A 19,142-nucleotide genomic window follows, 5' to 3' on the forward strand; every position below is an offset into this window, starting at 1 on the left:
GCTACTTTACCCAAGCAGGAAAGCCAGGGACATTCAGATCTTAAAGTAGAATGAACCTTGCTTTCGATATCCTGTCTAAGGTTTTCTTGCACATAGTGAGCTACTTCCACACACGATACCCACTCCATGGATCTTGGGTGCACTATATTCTTAGGGTCAAACAATAGGTTCCTATTAGATTGTCTGTCCTCTACATTATGGGACTTTCTTTTCTGCTTTGTCGCTTTTTTCCGAGCATCCGAATCTTGATCGGACTCAGAAGTGTCCAGAGTGGCCAGAGAGGAGTCCTCCGCCTCCCCTGGAGTTAGGAGTGAGGTATCACCAGAAGGGAGCGAGTTGCCATAACCACGCTCTCTCATGACCGACGATGCCTTGCGTGATAGTACCTCAGCCTAGGAGTGACACGATGATTCGCCCTATGAGTTGCTAAGTTTCCTCTTCCCATAACTTTGTTATGGTTTAGTAAAAGGTTGCAAGGCCTTTATTAATGACCTGTTCACAGAACCCTGGATATGTGTATCTAGGGCTTCTCCAACTGCTCCTCCATCTGGTGCTCGTAAGGCACCTCTTCATACTCTGCATACTCATCAAATTCAGCCCAATGGTCAACCTCCCTGGCATAGTATGCCATTGTGCTAATGGAGATGTGGTGGAGGTTCGGGGGGGGGGGGGGGAGAGCAACCCAGGGGTGACAGTCTTTAATTGTAGTGAAAATGACTCACCCTAACTAACCTGCCGCTACCAATGTAAGACAGACACTAGCCTTACAACTTACTTATGCAGCTTGTGCAGACTGTTCAAATTGTAAGTGGAGGGAGCCACCCCTCAATCCCCCTCAGGCAATGCCTTATTCCGTTTTATGTGCCTCGTCAGGTGTTTGAAGGGACCGAGGATAGAGCAGAAGCACTCGCGCATGCAGGGAAAAACCGATCGGTAATGAAACTCTGATCCAGCTGCTCACGCATGCGCGAGAGCAATGGCAATGAAAAGAGGACTGCTCCTCGAGCGCGCAGTGTGCGTCTGTCCCACTCCCGCTCCACGCCAAATTGCCTCAGTGAGCGCCGGAGTGCGTATAATACAACAAAATTTATAATAATACCACAATTACAAGTGCATGCAAAGCGCTAAGCAAAACAATTGAAATACAATCAGAATGCTGCGTAAAATCGCCAAAGTACACATATAAATAAAGGTCACTTAACTCGCTGCTGCAGCAGGAAAGAAAGGGGACGGACATCAGGGCCAGAGACATTTATACCTGTGGGGGGTATAGTGATTGGTGCATACGTCGGAAGGGGTTGTCCTTCCGGATTATGTATTTTAAAGTTTGATTGGCTGCTATATTCGCTTTAGTAAAGAAAGAGAAGCATAATACGAAGCCTCCATGGACTGCCATAGAATCATAAGGTTTTCCTACAAAATTAGATACTTGCTTGAAGAGTCCTTCTATTTCCAAAGTCTGTTGGTAATTCTAATGACTTTCCTCTAATCGCTCTACTGGAATAAGGAAAAAGGCTTCCACCCACAAGAGCCACGCGTCAGGGCAGAAACTGATACACGCCATGTACCACAGCAAGTCTCTGTATGAGAGTACCAGCATCAGTGCATATCAGCACAATGGCAGGTAATGTTTTAATGGCACATGCGTCTGATAAGAGAGTGTTGCACTGGTCAATGGCGGAGGTTGTGTGCATCTGACACGTGAGCATTGTATCGGTCAATGGCGGGTCTACAGTGCACTCTTAACACATTTGATTACACCGCTAGCACACAGCCTCAGAGTCCTGCTAAGTACCTTACAATGGCAGGGATCAGAAGGTGCTCTAATCAAGTGATTCCCCTGCGTCACTCCTTACTGCTCCGGGCATTGCAGTGAGGCCAATGACACGTCTAGGGATATGATATCACCTGGAATGCTGAATGGGCCGGTAGCTTGTCGCCAAAATGAAGCAATACTTAGGTCCACTTAGCAATCAGTTTCAAATAAGAGGATCTTTATTCAGCATGCCTAAGTGTGAATTCCCTGAGCTGCTCACACCTTGTAATTGCCACAGGTGGAACTCCATGATTCAGACTTAAACATCAGAACATTGAGAACAAGCATTTCAAAGCATGTCTAAAAGACACAATATATACAGGGGGGAAATAGCAACTTTTCCAAAATCTCTAAACTTTCGGCTATAGAATACGATCCAAAAATGTGTTGAGCACTGCTTAGAGATCCCGTCATACAAGCTACTTGAGTTGGCCACAAAACAGGTCCATTAGAAAAGACAATGAAGTAAGGAATTTGGCGGCACAGTGGTACTGAACCAGAAACATCAGATCCTACATTAACCCAGAGCAATTTTCACAAGTCCAATGAGTGTTGTGCTGCACCTGTTTGTTTTATTTATTGAACGCCAGCTCCTGAAGTATTTTGCAAAGGAAATATTTATGCATACAATGTGCAGATAAATGTTTAGCTATACTACAGACATGTGCTGAGGATTTCCTTTGTGTATTATGTGGCCTCGGCCACAAATTTGGGGGAGGTTGGTGGTTCTCCTCACCTTACAGCACTGTCCAGAATGTAGGATCTATTGAAACTAATATATGTGCGATTTTCCTGAGTGGCGCCGTTTCACCTAGCTTAATACCACTGTCTGTTCAAAGGTCCTGACGTATTTTGCGTTCATCTTGTGGTTGCAGCCTGTATATTGTTCCCTGGCCCCCAGGCAACCATCTCCTTCAATGAGGGGTCCTAGAATGCTGCACCTGCACCAGCAACCATTTGACTGACTTTTTCTGACTTCATCTGCAACAGCAAAATCCTCAAGAACTTCAAACATGTCCACCCACCTTCCTCCTGACGGCCACAACTGTATGCCAATGGAAAGTTGCACTACTGAATATCGAGCCTAAGAATATCGAGGGTCTAAATAGCAAATGTTAAGTGCCTGTACATTTAGGTAGGGAAGGTCGCCCTCGCCAGTAGGTAGTTATAGTTACAACCTAGTTTACATATGAAAACCATTTTTTGATTTGCTAATAACTTTGGCGTCGTTTGATGAATCTTTGTAAATTTTCCCCAAAAAAGTCTATCCAGGTCAGCTCCTATCCTGAAAGCTTGGGGGCGATTCGTCAAGCGGGGGCTGAGAAAAAAAGGGTGTCCCAAAACGTGTTTTCCCCATGTTAATTTCCATAGGAAATTTTGCGAGAAGCTACAGCTCGAACTGCTGAACGGAATTACCCCAAATTTGGCAGCAAGGTAGAGCTTGCTTCAGAAAGCGACCTTTTTTTAAATGGTGTACATCTGTTCAGTAGTTTCTGAGAAATTAAAAAAATAAGTAAAAAAATTAATTTCCCATGGGAAACTTTGTGCAAGGCTACAGCCGAAACTACTGAACGGAATTACCCCAAATTTGGCAAAAAGGTAGTGCTTGGACCAGAAAGCGACCTTTTTTTTAAATGGTGTAAATCCAATCAGTAGTTGCTGGGAAATTAGAAAAATAAAAGTTTCGATATCTGGGCTGAGCGTAAGCGCTGTGCACCAGCTTCACTGTGATTGTCTGTCAACACTCCTAACGAGGAAGAGTTGGCAGCCATTGTGGTATTGGGTTTCAACAGACCTACATACTCTGCAAAAACTCTCGATACCTTAGAATAGAAGTTGGCACGAAAACTGAAAATGCAAAAGACAAGTTTATTAAGACCCCATGGGGGGGTGGTACAATCCTACAGCACCCTTCGGCAATGCAAGAAGTATCACACCGAACATCGAATGCATGGCTTCTTTTATACAGTTTACAGGAATTTGAATAGTAGGCGGTATACACTTTACACAATTTAGGTACATATAAGGGCATTTTTGGAACACAGCCAACTTGTGGGAGGGGTTTAGTACCACTGGTCAGTTTGGAGAACATTCCTAAGCAGTGACCGATCATTAACCTTGAAGGCTCGAATACGCATGCGCAAGCTTGACCATTACTAAAAATAGCCAGTAGCTGGGCAGACTAAATGGTAATCGGGAGAGAGAAAGGACAAAAGGGCATGCTGACCACGAGGCAGAGCATTCACTGAAAATGGAAGCCAGGAATACAAAATGGCCTCCGGAATATAGCCAAGCTAATAGAGGAAAGTTTGTGTAGCTGAAGCAAATGCTAACCCTGATCGCTGCCAAATTACGACACAATCATGTGGCTCGGTAGAAACAAGTCACCAGAAAACAGAAAAACTAAGGAATAAAACAAGAGAAGGGGGCAGGGTAGAAACACCCTGACCTCCTAGGCCTGCTCAGGGGGTCCTAGAAGGACCCCCAAGGCCAAAAAATGATTTTTTTTGTTTTTTTATTTCGCCGCGTTTGCACAGTGGAGTGGTGCAGAGTTGCAGGGGAAGCCAGTTGAGAGCGCTCTAGCGCTCAGGACAGCCAGAGGGACGCCTACTTAAAGCTCCCTTGACCGCGCAGCGGCAACGTGCAGCGGTCGTGCCTTCACTGTGCCTGAGTCTTGCCAGAGTCCTGCCCGTCTGCGCCCGTCAGCGTCTCGGAGGCGGCGGAGTGGCGGTTGGGCTCGGCTCTGTAGAGCTTTCTGTTGCTGCTGGGAGGATGGTCTTGTATTCGTCGTCGGAACTTCGCTCCCTGCAAAAGGTATCTTGCGCCTGTCGGACTGTTTTTCCTGGTCACTATATGGGTAAGAGGCAATGTCCTGGTTGCGGATGGACACCCGGGTATACCCCTGCTGCTTTATCGCAGAGGGGAGAGGCTAGGGTGAAACATCTCTGTCTGCTCCTAAATACCAGGTCAGTGTGCAGACATGCCCTGGAGATCTTTGATCTCCTTGTGGCGGAAAAACCATTATGTCTGATGCTGACAGAGACATGGTTGGGGGAATTGTCCAATCCCGACATTATGACGGCCATTCCACCGGAATATAATATCTTTCGGCAGGATAGAGTGAAGGGGAGGGGAGGAGGGGTGGCTCTTGTGGTGGATAAGCGTGTTGCTTGTTCTATTATCCCATTGGATACGATTACAGGTTCGGAGTCCCTAGCCTTCTCCATTACTTTGGCTCCCCATCAAGCTCTCAAAGGGCTGTTGGTCTATAGACCTCCTGGACCAGTGGGATCCTTTTTTGATGAACTTCAGGCAGCTATTGCGGGGTTAGCTTTGAGGGCTGAGCACTGTGTGTTGGCGGGAGACCTTAACTTCCACATGGACGAGGGTGAGGATCCAGATACGAACAAGCCACTTGAGATTACGGGTCCCCTCGGCCTTGTACCTTTTCTCTCTGGCCCCACACACGATAAGGGTCACACGCTGGATCAAGTTTTTTCTACGGCCCCTTTAGAGGACATAGAGCTCGTTCCGGTGCTCTGGTCTGACCACAGGATGGCCAGGTTCTATGTACCGGGCAGGGAGAAACTGTCTAGCAATGCGTCTAGACAGCATGGACCTGCTTCTAGGGCACTCCATCGTGTGACTCCTGAGATGCTTGCTCAGGCTTCTCTTGACCATCCGTGTCCCCTCTCAGGTGACCTTGAGCAGGATGTGGACTCTCTGCAGCGGTGGTTGACTGAGAGGCTGAATGATCTAGCCCCCATGTCGGCTTCCCGGGGGACATCAAAGCGGGTTTCTGCTCCATGGTTTACGGAGGCGTTGTTTGCTTCCCGTCGCCAGTGTAAGGTGGCGGAGAGGGTCTGGCGCACGCAGTACGACCCGATGGCCAGACTTGCATACAGGACCGCAATCAAAGCTTATCACCGCGGCATTCTTCGTGAGAAAAAGGATTACCTGGCGAGGAGGATAGAGGCAGCCTCCAATTCCTGTAAGGAGATCTTCACTGTAGTGAGGGAGTTCACGGCCCCCAGATCTAATCTCTCCCAAACGCTCCCTCTGAGTCGTGGGCCTGTGATCTTGCTAAGTTTTTTATGGACAAGATTAAACTGATCCAGGACTCCTTCCCAGGGAGGTCGGTTGAAATGCCTCCCTGTAATGGGGTTGGGTTAGTTCCATCGCCTACCCTGGATTTTATTTTGTCTGTTTTTCCGCCTATCTCTCCTTCGGCGTCACTGGCGCTTCTGGCCAACCTGAAATCGGGGTCGCCGTTAGACCCTTGCCCGGCCAAATTCCTAGCGAGGATGGCGGATGTGGTTAACCCTTTGGTTAATCCACTCTCGAACCTCTCTTTGAGGGAGGGGACGGTCCCGCAGGCTTGGAAGCGGGCAATGGTGATTCCCCTCCTTAAGAAGCCTGGCCTAGACCCCGAGGTGCTGGCCAATTATAGGCCTATATCGCTCCTCCCAGCGCTGGCTAAAATTACGGAGAAGCACGTGCATTGCGTGCTCTCCGCTTTTTTAGAAACTAACGACTTGCTTCACTCGACTCAATCTGGTTTCCGCCCTAATTAGAGTACCGAGACGGCGCTGTTGGAGGTGTCTGAGGCCATCAAGGAGGTTCTGGACTCTGGAGGTAAAGCCATGCTGGTCATGCTTGATCTGTCGGCGGCCTTTGACACCGTCCCCCATGAGGGGCTCCTCGCCAGACTTCAAAACATCGGTCTGAGGGGGACGGTGCTCAGCTGGTTTACATCTTTTTTAGCCGGCCGCCGACAAACGGTCTGGGCCCCTGTTAGCTCCGCTGAGATGCCGCCTTTGGGAGTCGGTGTTCCACAGGGCTCTGTGTTGAGCCCGACTCTCTTTAACATCTTTATGACCCCATTGGCGGCACTGGTGGAGTCTTTTGGGGCCCAGATCGTTTCTTACGCTGATGACACCCAGCTCCTCTTCACATGTAGGAAGGGTGAGGATGTCGATGGAGAGAGCATTCGGGAATGTCTTGGGGCTGTCTTCAACTGGTTTCAGCAGAACAGCCTTAAATGTAACTCTGACAAGTCAGAGGTGCTGTTCTTTGGCTGTACCTCAGACCCTGACTGGCAGGCATGGTGGCCGATTGACATGTTCCCCCCAGCTCAGGCATCCCAGTTGGCAAAAAATCTGGGAGTCAAGATCGATAAAGGTCTGACACTGAGATCCCAGATCTTCGGTCTTATGGGCACATGTTTCGGCATCCTTAAGATGCTCCGGAAGTTTCTCCCTCTGCTCACAGAAGAGCACAGGAGGATCATGGCTCAAGCCTTGATTGGCTCTAGGCTGGACTACGCCAACGTCCTCTATCTGGGCCTTCCGGACTATCTGGTACAGCGGCTGCAGGTCGTGCAGAATTCTGCTGCGCGCGCAATTTTTGGCCTTCGCAGGCGAGACAGAGTGTCCGGCCTTCTGCAGTCGCTCCATTGGCTGCCTATCCGGAAGCGGATAGTTTTTAAGGCGTTGACCCTGGCTCATAAAGCGCTTTTTGGCTCGGGAGCTAAATATCTTCAGCGTAGGCTTGCTTTCTACCGACCGGCCAGATCTCTGCGTTCTGAATCTTTGGCTCTCGCGGTGGTTCCCTGAGTGAAGAGGGCACGTATTGGGGGGCATTCCTTAAGTTTAAGGGCACCACAGCTCTGGAACACTCTGCCTCTGGCCTTACGGAGTACTGCTAATCTCCAGTTGTTCGGGAAGGGACTGAAAACTTGGCTTTTTACCCTTTAGTTTATGTCGCTCTGCTGTTCAGGATGTTTTTAGTGGTTATGTTTTTTGTTAAATGAGCTGCCAATAAAGCGCCGGGACACTCCATTGGAGTAGCCGTGCGCTATATAAATCAAATGTAACATAACATAACAGGGAGCGGGCGGAGCCTGACATAGCAAGGGTGCAAACACAACCCCTGGCACATTGTATATTGGGGGATTAAGTCCCCTTCAATCCTGAGGGTCCCTGGGGGCGAACTAGCCCACCAGGTACCTCCAGTATGTGCCAGGGAGCTGCATTGCAGAGAGGTGTTGAGGGGCCACGCCCCTTTTTACACCTCTCTGCAACGCAGCTCTGTAATGCTTACTGGAGGTAGCTGGTGGGCTAGTTGGGCCCTAGGGACCCTCAGGACTCAAGGGGATGTAATTCCCCGATTCACAACGCTCCAGGGGGCACGTTTGCACAGTGGTGCAGGGAGGGGGCGTGGCCTGAAGTGACAAATGTGCAAACGCGCCCTGTGGCACGTTTTAGGTTGGGGGATTAAATCCCCTTGAATCCTGAGGGTCCCTGGGGGCCAACTAGACCACCAGGTACCTCCAGTAAGCGCCAGGTAGATGCGTTGCAGAGAGGTGATCCAAGGCCACACCCCTTTTACACCGCTCTGCAACAAAGCTCTGTGGCGCTTACTGGAGGTAGCTGGTGGGCTAGTTGGCCCCTAGGGACCCTCAGGACTCAAGGGGATGTAATTCCCCAATTCACAACGCTCCAGGGGGCACGTTTGCACAGTGGTGCAAGGAGGGGGCGTTGCCTGAAGTGACAAATGTGCAAACGCGCCCTGTGGCACGTTTTAAGTTGGGGGATTAAGTCCCCTTGAATCCTGAGGGTCCCTAGGGGCCAACTAGACCACCAGGTACCTCCAGTAAGCGCCAGGGAGCTGCGTAGCAGAGAGGTGATCCAAGGCCACACCCCTTTTTACACCGCTCTGCAACGCAGCTCTGTGGCGCTTACTGGAGGTAGCTGGTGGGCTAATTGGCCCCCAGGGACCCTCAGGACTCAAGGAGATTTAATCCCCCGATTTAAAACGCTCCAGGGGGCCGTGTGCACAGTGGTGGAGGGAGGGGGCGTGGCCTAATGTGACAAATGTGCAAACGCACCCTGTGGCACGTTTTAAGTTGGGGATTAAGTCCCCTTAAATCCTGAGGGTACCTGGGGGCCAACTAGACCACCAGGTACCTCCAGTAAGCGGCAGGGAGCTGCATTGCAGAGAGGTAATCCAAGGCCACGCCCATTTTTACACCAATCTGCAACACAGCTCTGTGGCGCTTACTGGAGGTAGCTGGTGGGCTAGTTGGCCCCCAGGGACCCTCAGGACTCAAGGAGATTTAATCCCCCAATTTACAAAGCTTCAGGGGGCACATTTGCACAGTGGTGCAGGGAGGGGGCGTGGCATGATGTGACAAGTGTGCAAACACGCCCTGTGGCACGTTTTAAGCTCGGGGATTATGTCCCCTTGACTCCTGAGGGTTCCTGGGAGCCAACTAGCCCACCAGGTACGTCCAGGAAGCGCCACAGAGTTGCGTTGCAGAGAGGTACAAAAAGGGATGTGGCCTCGGACCACCTCTCTGCAACACAGCTCTGTGGCGCTTACTGGAGGTACCTGGTGGCTAGTTAGCCCCCAGGGACCCTCAGGATTCAAGGGGAATTAATTCCCCAAATTAAAACCCACCAGAGGGCGCGTTTGCACAGTGGTGAAGGGAGGAGGCTGGGCCTGATATGACATGTGTGTACTTATGCAATCACATGCACTGATATAATCCTCTGAGCACTACCCATGCAGTCCAGCCATTGCCCTGTCAGTATCCATGCACTCTTTCAATCACCTAGCCAGCACCATGTACTTATCCATTCACTCCACCAAACCCAAGCACTTATAAATTCACCATGCACTCTCCTTGCAGTACTCTAATCTTCCAGTCAGTACCCATGTACTCATGGAATGACCCAGGCACTAACACATGCACTGCTACATTCCCCTGTGCACTACCCATGCAGGGTAGTGATTCACTCCTCCAATATTCCAGGTTGTACCCATGCACTCCAGAAATCTCTCTGTCACTACCAATGCACTCCTCAAATCAGCCATCCAGCATCATGTACTTATCCAATCACTCCGCCAAAACAAGCAGTTATAAAATCACCATGCACTGTCCTTGCAGCACTCTAATCATCCAGTCACTACCCATGTACTCATGCAATGACCCAGGCACTAACTCAGGGCAAATACAGAGGAGGTCATGCTAATTACAGGGGTACCCCAACACACAGTGTTCCCTAGTATAAGTAGGTGTTTTTACTGTATTCCAAGTGTCTTTTAGCATAGCACTGGCTCTGGTCCTGGTTAGTGAGAGTCAGTTACCACCAGTACCCGTCACTAAAATGTTGGGGCACAGGAGGAATTTCTGCTCCTCTGTTGGTTCTTTCTGCACATCTCTGGCTTCTTCCAACATTTTTGTTAGTCTTTCTGGACTTGTTTTGCCTCGTTCTGCATTTGTCTTGCTTCTTTCTGCGCTTTTCTTCCTCTTTCTTCACATGTCCTAACTTTGCAGGCATAGTTAGAAATTAGCATTTAAAAACCATTGAAATTCACTGAAAAAAACTATAGGTTTCAGGCATGTTATAGTTAGAAATTAGCATTTAAAAAACATTGAAATTCACAAAAGAAAATCATAGGTTTCAGGCACGTTATAGTTAGAAATTTGCATTTAAAAAACATTAGAAATTCACTGAAAAAAACATAGGTTTCAGGGACGTTCTAGTTAGTTGGACATTTCACTCGTACAAAACCATAGAAATTCCCACGTTATAGTATGTTCAGCTAACAATGCACTGCTGATGACGTCACATATCATATCATTCATGACATGGTCAGTGACATCACTGATGACATCTCAAATGACATCACAGATGACATCATCCTTGTGAAAATCTGATGCACCTCCTCACACTCTAATATAACCTTTTATACACCCACTGTAAAATACAAATTACCATTTCCGAAACCATCGATACACCAATACCAGTTACTACATATGCACTCACTGATTTCTAGGTCTACACACACACATCCACTCATTCACCCATACAATCACTCATACATACAGTCACTCATCAATACGACACTATCATATGCACTCACACACCTATACAGACACTCACACAGTGCCAATCATTCATGGAGTTACTCACACACCTAGTCAGTTATGCAAAGACTCAATCACTCGTCCATTGACTGACCTATAGAGTTATACACACACAACAGATCACTTATTCAAACAGAAACAAACACATAATTACTCTCTTATACAATCACTGATACAAGTAAACACTCATCTATTCAATCACTGACGCTCACATATAGTCATTTATATACTCTAACTCTCACATACACTGCCTTTTACATATGTAGTTACTTGAACATGTACCACCAAGACATCCATTGACTCAGTAACAGACCCATACACACACTGACCCACCCATACAGCTGTTTCCACATGCACTATTGAACCCATACAGCCAGTGATTCAATCACTCAAACATGTATGCACAGAGCCACACACCTCCCATGCACCCACACACACACTCAGGTACCCATACAAATACTCTGGCAACCAATCAATAACCCATATAGATACTCATGTAGCTACTAACCAACCCATGGAGCAGCTTATACAACAGCAGACAGACTGAAACAGACATTCACACAGTTTACGTGTGACACACCCAGTCGTCCATTATAAAGAAAAGACGTCCAAATTCGACTGTAATAAGTTATTGCAGTCAAAGACGTCCAAATTCGACTAATAAGTTATTGCAGTCGAGTTCTGATGTCACAAAGCCTGCTGCCTGAGCCAGCTGCCAAGGTGAAAGGCAGGTCCGGTCACTGAGCAGCTGTTTAAAGCAAGTTAAATGAAATACTGCTTTTCTTTTTTCTGCTCTATTTTTTTAGCTTAAAGTGACTAGCAGATAGATCATTATTGTTTTTTGCATTCTTTAGATAATTTTAGAAAAGTTAGAATCTTTCTGCATGCTTATAGGCATTCTGAACCACTGCAGCTTTTTTTTTTTAAACTGACTTGTATTGAACTTTTTCCAATATCTTTTTGCAATAAATATCTAATAGGTCTTAATCTGTTTAATTTTACACTAAATTTTGCACTAAAGGTCTATTTGTATTCTTCATGGTTGCAAAGAACTATGTACCAAGGTATTAAGTGGTTTTGTGGGAAAGGTGATGGTCCGGTTTTGGGATAACAGCCCTCCTCAGCCAGGCTAGCTTGAATCTAGTGGCAAAGCGAGCAAGGGACCCACATCAATTGCTCTTTTTGCATTGATCCTGTTGAAGGACCTCATCTTGAAATTGTGATTAAATGGCATCCTGACTCTCATGGGATAGGAGCTCTTTGGAGGTAGACTGCTGTTACTCTGGATTCACTCATTTAGTTTGGACTCTCAATGTTTGAGCAGGGATTTTCTTCTGTGCATCTTCACTTTTTGAGTCACTGTTTTGTCACCAGTTCTGATTGATTGATTCGAATTTTAAAGCGCAAACATATCACCACTAGAGGGTTTCAAGGCGGTGGGGGCCCTCATGAAGATTAAGTGAGCTCTTGCCCAGAGTCACATGATGCTAAGCTGAGCCGCTGCCAGGGATGGAACTGCGGTGCCGGAGTCGGTCACACTGGCTGCTGCACCACACCTTTTCCTGCTGGGGATTTCTGTTCTGTTAACCTACTCTTGCTTATCTTTCTTTACTCCTCTTGTTCAGGTGTCTGAAATGGTGGACCTGCGGTTTTTATAGTTCCATGTGATATGGTGCCCCCAGACTGCTGTGTAGAGGACATGAGGATTACAGCCTGGAGAGATGGTGATTTCAATCCCAATTCCAGCAGTTATGGCTAGGCCCCATTCCATTTAGGAAGCTTTCTGGAGGTACAAGGAGCATTTGCCTGTGTGTAGGATGACAACTTCCCTCCAAGTAAACAAGGGCTCTGTTTCTAGTCATGCACTACATGTTTTAGCTGTTCTGATTTTATTTTTTGTTGTGTTATGTTCTGCCTTGTCTTTGCGCCGGGACGCTCCTTGGCTGGAGTATCTGTGCGCATAATAAATCACCCTAACATAACATAACATAACATAACTACAAACTCACAAATCATTGGTATTCGGCGTTTGTCTAATTATTTTGATAGAAACAAAGACTACAACACCCAAAATGCTTACATCCCTGTACCACTACCCACTAAAATGAACCTTAGCTTAATTTACCACTAATCTCTTTACCCTCTATATGCTGTGTATATACTCAGAATCTACCGTTTGCATTGTGGTGCCTATCTGGAACTAGGTATGGTGCAATTTAGGGCTTGTAGGCTACCTCCAGAATGACCAAACATTGGGTCCACTGAGGCCCATCTGAAAGCACCCCTAGCCCATCCAGATGAAAATTCCTGGAGCTGGGCCTGAGGAATAGCCCACGGCAGCCCAATTACGGATGTCTTTTACTGAGTAAATGGGGCGCGGAAGGCCAGTTTTAGGCTTCGCCTCAATGGTGATGCAAAATCTAGTCTGACTATTTTCCCAAAAATGTATATTGACATCAAGGGAAATCTAAGTTAAATACCTTGTTGCAACGCAGGTGGAGGACACCTACTTGCATTGCAAAAAAAATAAATATATATATATATATATATATATTATTAAAATTAAATAAAGAAGATTACTCCGCTTGCCTTTCTGTCAAAGAAAAAATAAACTAAAACTATGAAAGCCTTTCACCGGAGAGGAAAGCTCTGCTGCCCCTTCTCCTGTCAGACTTATGTATTCCAGCTCCACTCTCCTTCTCAACAGCCCCCAAGATCCCCTGATGCCCCCCTGTCTGTTACCGCACAGGTCCACCAATACCCTACCGCCGTGAAACTGCTCGCGGTTAAATTCTTGCTCCACAGTCACTCCTCCAAGTACCAGCTCGAGGCGCTACTGTCCCCAGGCCTTTCTCTCCTGAGTGTCTTTCGGTAACAGAAGTTGGTCATGTGAGGAAGAGGGCTGGAAGGAAGCCATCAGAGAAGCAGCAGGAGTCAGGACGGAAGCTCGACAATGGAAGCTACGTTTAAAAAACAGATGCTGATGATGTGTGCGCGAGCTTATGTGCATGCACAGCTAGGAGTGTGCTTGTGTGTGTGTGACTGTTGCGCCCACTGCCTACCTTGGTGAAATGCTGGCTTTCAAACAATAGAGGTAATTATTGGCATTCTGTGGGCATTCATAATTCTTGGCATATCATACGCACTCAATGGATGATGCCCATCCCTGCTATCGCATTATTGTGCCATTTCTTGGCAAACTATGGGGCTTCATGGTATGATGTGCACCGGTGGTAAAATGCGGACCCAGGCGCAGTAGTAGTAATTCTTGGCAACTTATGGGCGTCCATGGCACGTTGCATACCACTGCTAAAATGCTCCTTCTAGCTTAATGGTGGTACTTCCTGGCATATTGTGGGCATCCATGGCATGACAGTGGATTGGGTGGCTTAATGCTGGTCTTGACAAAATAGGAGTCGTTCTTGGCATATGGTACGCATCCACTGCAGTGGGGCCCACCCACAGATTAATGGTAGTCCTGGCCGCAATGTGGGAATGCTTAGCAGATTTTGGGCGTCCATTGCACAATGGTGCCTGCCATAATATTTACCCTGTCACAGTGATGGTGATTCCTGCCATATTGTGGGCATCTCTGGCGGAATGATGTTATTGCAGTATGATGGCAATTCTTGGCATATTTTGGGCATCCATTGCACTCACCCTGTTATCATGCTTGCCTTTACATTACGGTGGTAAATCATGACATACTGTGGGCGTGCCTGGCATGTGCCCACAGCAGCATATGACTGACCGAGGCTTAATGATGTCACTTCCTGGCATGGCGATGGATGCCAGCGTGTGATGGTGCTAAGGCACAAATAGAAGTGATTGAAGTTCAAGAGGCTCAGAGAAGAGATGTACCAGTGCAAGTGACCACATATCACCCGCCTTCTAGCGTACAAGCGTTGCCAACCTTTCTTCTACAAGCTGGCACAGAGATGTGTTTATCAGTGGCCGGGCTTGAGAGAGAAGGTTGTGCAAATACAACCCTGATCCATGTGTAACATTTGTTTTTGCCAGCATTAGGTCCCACGCATCCTTGCTACACCTCTGCTCCTTCACCGACAGCCTCCAGTCCACACATGAAGATGGCGCCCAGCCCCTTGTCACTCCCGAACACATAGGACCACCCCGGGCCTGTGAACGGAGGAGGGGGGCAGAGCCCACCAGGAGAGACACGGGAGGGCAGGAGACAGACGTCTCTCTTTGTTCCTGCCCTTATCACGCTGGAGGTGACACGCTATTTATTTTCCTTTGCAAGGAAGATTAGGGATCCGGTGTTAGTCTTTTCATAACCTTCCCGATCCCGCCCTGTTCACAGAGACATGTAAAGTGAAAGCACATTGATGGAGGGACATTCTTAGACATCTGGAACTGCTCAGCCTTTCAGCATGTTTACAAATCAGACATATGTAAGTAAGCTTGTCAACGTATTCCTCTCCCTGCCCCCATTGCTTGCTTCAGGGCCCGGTGAACTGACGCCCTTTGCAATAGGGCAAGGGAAGGTGACCCTGATATAGTACCAAGGATTTGGAAATAAAAGTGGCTCCCAAAATATGCTTTCATAGCCATCATTTCATGAATGTCGCAATTATACCAATCTGACACAAAGGAGAAGAAATACACACCTTAACATAGAAACACAGCTAGGCAAAGTCTTGAGGATAAAAAGCGTAACATGAAGGTAAATCTAAAGATGAGAGTTTAGAAAGTCAGCAGAATTAGTGAGTGGCCGAGTTTCATCTGCCATCAGCAGAATTAACACCGTAGACCAAAATAGTGGTGGAATAAATGCCACAATGTGGGTCCCAGGCCCTTAAGAGAGGAGTAGACAGAGGTAGGGGGTTTAGGCACACCTGGTGGATATCAACATCGAGGGTTGAGGTATTTATCGGGTATGGTAAACCCACCTATTCCAAGTATTCTCTAGGGTACTAGATGCGGTATGCAGGACTGGGTGCCCACCGTACAACTTTTCACATGTCTCAGGTTCTCTTTCCTCTTCAGCATCCTCCTTTCACTCTTCACTGAATGCACTTCCTTCCATCTCCTTCGCTTCGCCCCTCCCTCCCAATCACACAACACTACCACTCGTTTGCCTCAATATTATGAACACTGAGTGCCTTCTTCTAACACATTTTCACAGTCCCAGATGCAACTGCAATACATGACTATTGCTCTGTGCGCGGAGGCCAAGGCTTGGATGACCAAGTATTCAGAACACCTTTCTTGCCCACTGGCAAGCACTACACCTGGAGGCGACTCAGTTCAAAGTATACAATACATAAGAGTAATATGCTACATGAAAAATATATACAGAAACACAACATCCTGGAAACAGCAAACATTCTTAAGGAATGCAAGATTAAGTAAAACGTAAAATATAAACAGGAACCAAATCATTTACATGGATTAGCTTAGCATTTTTTACATTCATTGTTCAGAAAATCGATCAGTGTTTTTGCCTGTAAAGTTAAGGACATGACTATGAGAAGCCAGGTGGATGGGATGAGAAAGGGCCTGCTGGGGAACGGGGGTGCCCTGGGTTGTCTCTTTGGTCCTACCCCCCTTCCCCCTTTCCTTCAACCCCCACCGCCCTTCCGGATCCCCTTCCTTGCCTCCCTGCCCCTACCCCAGGGTTGTTCGACTCACCAGTGGTGGGCTGCCCCCTCCTACCCCCCCCCTTGCGGACAGGAAAAGATTTGCAGTTAACTATTTTGGCATTAAGTTTTTGTTGTATTGGATAATTTCGTATTCATTTGCATTCATGGCTTTATATTGAGACGAATGTGACACACACAGCTTGGTAGGGTAACAGTGAGGGTACAGACGCCAGACTTAGTGACTCTCCACAGAATACTTTGCTACAATGGAACTATATCACCATAGTCGATAGACAAGGGTTGTTACAGGCTGAAGAACTGCTAGCTGGAATGCATTGAACTCTGGAGAAGGCTGATTCCATGTTTATTGATGTTGATTTTAATAATTTGAAGTTGACTGTTTACGGCCGAGGAACCATAAACCAGCTGTTGATCTGGAAATGCATATATCCTACTGTGATAATTACCATAAATGCCAATAAAAATGATATTTGAAAAAATAGAATGAATATAGGGCCCGTATGGACCTGTTTCAATGTCTGTTTTGAATTATTACCAGGTCCAAGACCCGGGGGGTGGTGTGGGGAGGGTGCACTAAAACTTTTCTTGATATATACCGGCCTGGGGATATTATGCATGTTGTCCAACTTCATACACTCCATAATGACTAGCCTGTTGAGATGTAAGTCTTTCTTCAACCAGGCAACCCACCACAACAAATGGAATCGGAAAGGAATAAAATCAGTATTGTAACTCATCCCTAGCTCTTCATGTAGGATCTCAGTTGGGGGTCTAAAAAATGTATTCTGCGCCACTGTTATTAAGCCTAGTTTTTTGCAATCCCAGATCTCATAGCCACAAGCGGCGACTGGGACACGCTTAGCTTTGTACATTTCCAGCATAGTTTTAGAAGGCTTTCGGACCAAACATGAGGAGAAATAATATACTCTGGCGCACACCGTCTTTAGACTTTCTGTGGTCTTTTTTTTATTAGGATTTGCCAGGAGTCTATTTAAATTCCTAAATAGGTAAAATTAGCAACCTTGCTTAAAATCTGTCCCTGCGCAGAAAAAGTGGCACTTTTCGTGTTTTTCTGCCCCAATGCCTTCACATGAATTTTTTTTTTAAATTAGTGAGTAAGTGCATGCTTCCCATAAGATCAACAAAAAGATCTAAAAGCTGCAACATACTTCTGGCAGTGCAGGAAATTGAGACAGCATCGTCTGCGTATAAAAGTGCCAGGAGCGGTCTACCTCCGCCTCTTGGGACATTTATGCCCTGCACAGAAAGAACACTCTCAAGGCGATTAACATCCATTGTTCCGCTGCTCCTAATCTTTATCTGGAACAGCAGGATTTGGTGGAAATGAAGGTTGGGAAACCACACTTTGCTGCTTAGTGGAAATAATAAATAGGGAATTTCAAAACTTGGGATTGAGTTGATTATTTGCTTTAGAACGGTTTATCTAAGAAGAGAACAGTTACATTCAAAGCACACTTTTCACCAATTTACAACAGATGATGTCCAAATACCCTATATACACACTAAAACCTCCAATACCACGAGTGTCTAATGTCAGAATCCGCTCAAAATGTCTTAATCTTTACTTCAGTGTTGACTCTGCATGTCACTCGAAATAAACGCAAAATTAAAGCTAAGAACACTAGTCACAACATCCACTAGCGTATTGTTGAGTTTGTAACCTGAATATACAATAGTTGGCGCTCACCGTAAGTGCTCTTGCTTGTAATGATAGGTGTGCGTGTCACCCTTCCGGCGAACGCACTCAAGTAGAGGTAGACACAGTATTGCTTAATAGGTGTGCAGAGCCCCACTGATGGCTTCCGGTAAATACACAATTACTCAAAGGTATTGCTTAATAGGTGTGCATATCACTACTGATGGCTTACGGTAAATACACAATTACTCAAAGGTATTGCTTAATAGGTGTGCATATCACTACTGATGTCTCTCGGCAAATGCACAGTACCCACATAATAAAAGGTGCGCATATCACCACTGATGTCTCTCGGCAAATGCACAGTACCACATAATAAAAGGTGTGCATATCACCACTGATGCCTCTGGGCAAATGCACAGTACCACATAATAAAAGGTACGCATATCACCACTGATGCCTCTCGGCAAATGCACAGAACCCACATAATAAAAAGTGCACATATCACTACTGATGTCGCTCGGCAAATGCACAGAACCCACATAATAAAAGGTGCACATATCACCACTGATGTCTCTCGGCAAATGCACAGAACCCACATAATAAAAGGTGCACATATCACCACCGATGTCTCAGCAAATGCACAGTACCACATAATAAAAGGTGCGCATATCACCACTGATGCCTCTCGGCAAATGCACAGAACCCACATAATAAAAAGGTGCGCATATCACCACTGATGCCTCTCGGCAAATGCACAGAACCCACATAATAAAAAGGTGCGCATATCACCACTGGTGCTTCTCGGCAAATGCACAGAAACCACATAGTAAAAGGTGCCATTTTCACCACTGATGCCTCTCGGCAAATGTACAGAACCCACATAATAAAAGGTGCGCATATCACCACTGATGCCTCTCGGCAAATGCACAGTACTCACATAATAAAAGGCGCGCATATCACCACTGATGGCTCTCGGCAAATGCACAGAACCAATATAATAAAAAGGTGTGCATGTCACCACTGATGCCTCTCGGCAAATGCACAGAACCCACATAATAAAAAGGTGCGCATATCACCACTGGTGCCTCTCAGCAAATGCACAGAAAA

General features: G+C 46.7%; 1 long non-coding RNA gene across 1 annotated transcript in view; it reads left to right on the top strand.

Annotated features, from left to right (window-relative positions):
* Positions 1–1,367: 1,367 nt before the first annotated feature.
* LOC144753843 (uncharacterized) overlaps positions 1,368–19,142 on the top strand; it is a 167,648-nt gene continuing 149,873 nt past the window's right edge. Inside the window, exon 1 of the long non-coding RNA XR_013594560.1 lies at positions 1,368–1,624. This is a non-coding gene — a long non-coding RNA (uncharacterized LOC144753843). The remainder of the gene's footprint in view (positions 1,625–19,142) is intronic.

Source organism: Lissotriton helveticus, chromosome 5_1 (genome assembly GCF_964261635.1).
Source record: "Lissotriton helveticus chromosome 5_1, aLisHel1.1, whole genome shotgun sequence".
Classification (NCBI taxonomy): domain Eukaryota; kingdom Metazoa; phylum Chordata; class Amphibia; order Caudata; family Salamandridae; genus Lissotriton; species Lissotriton helveticus.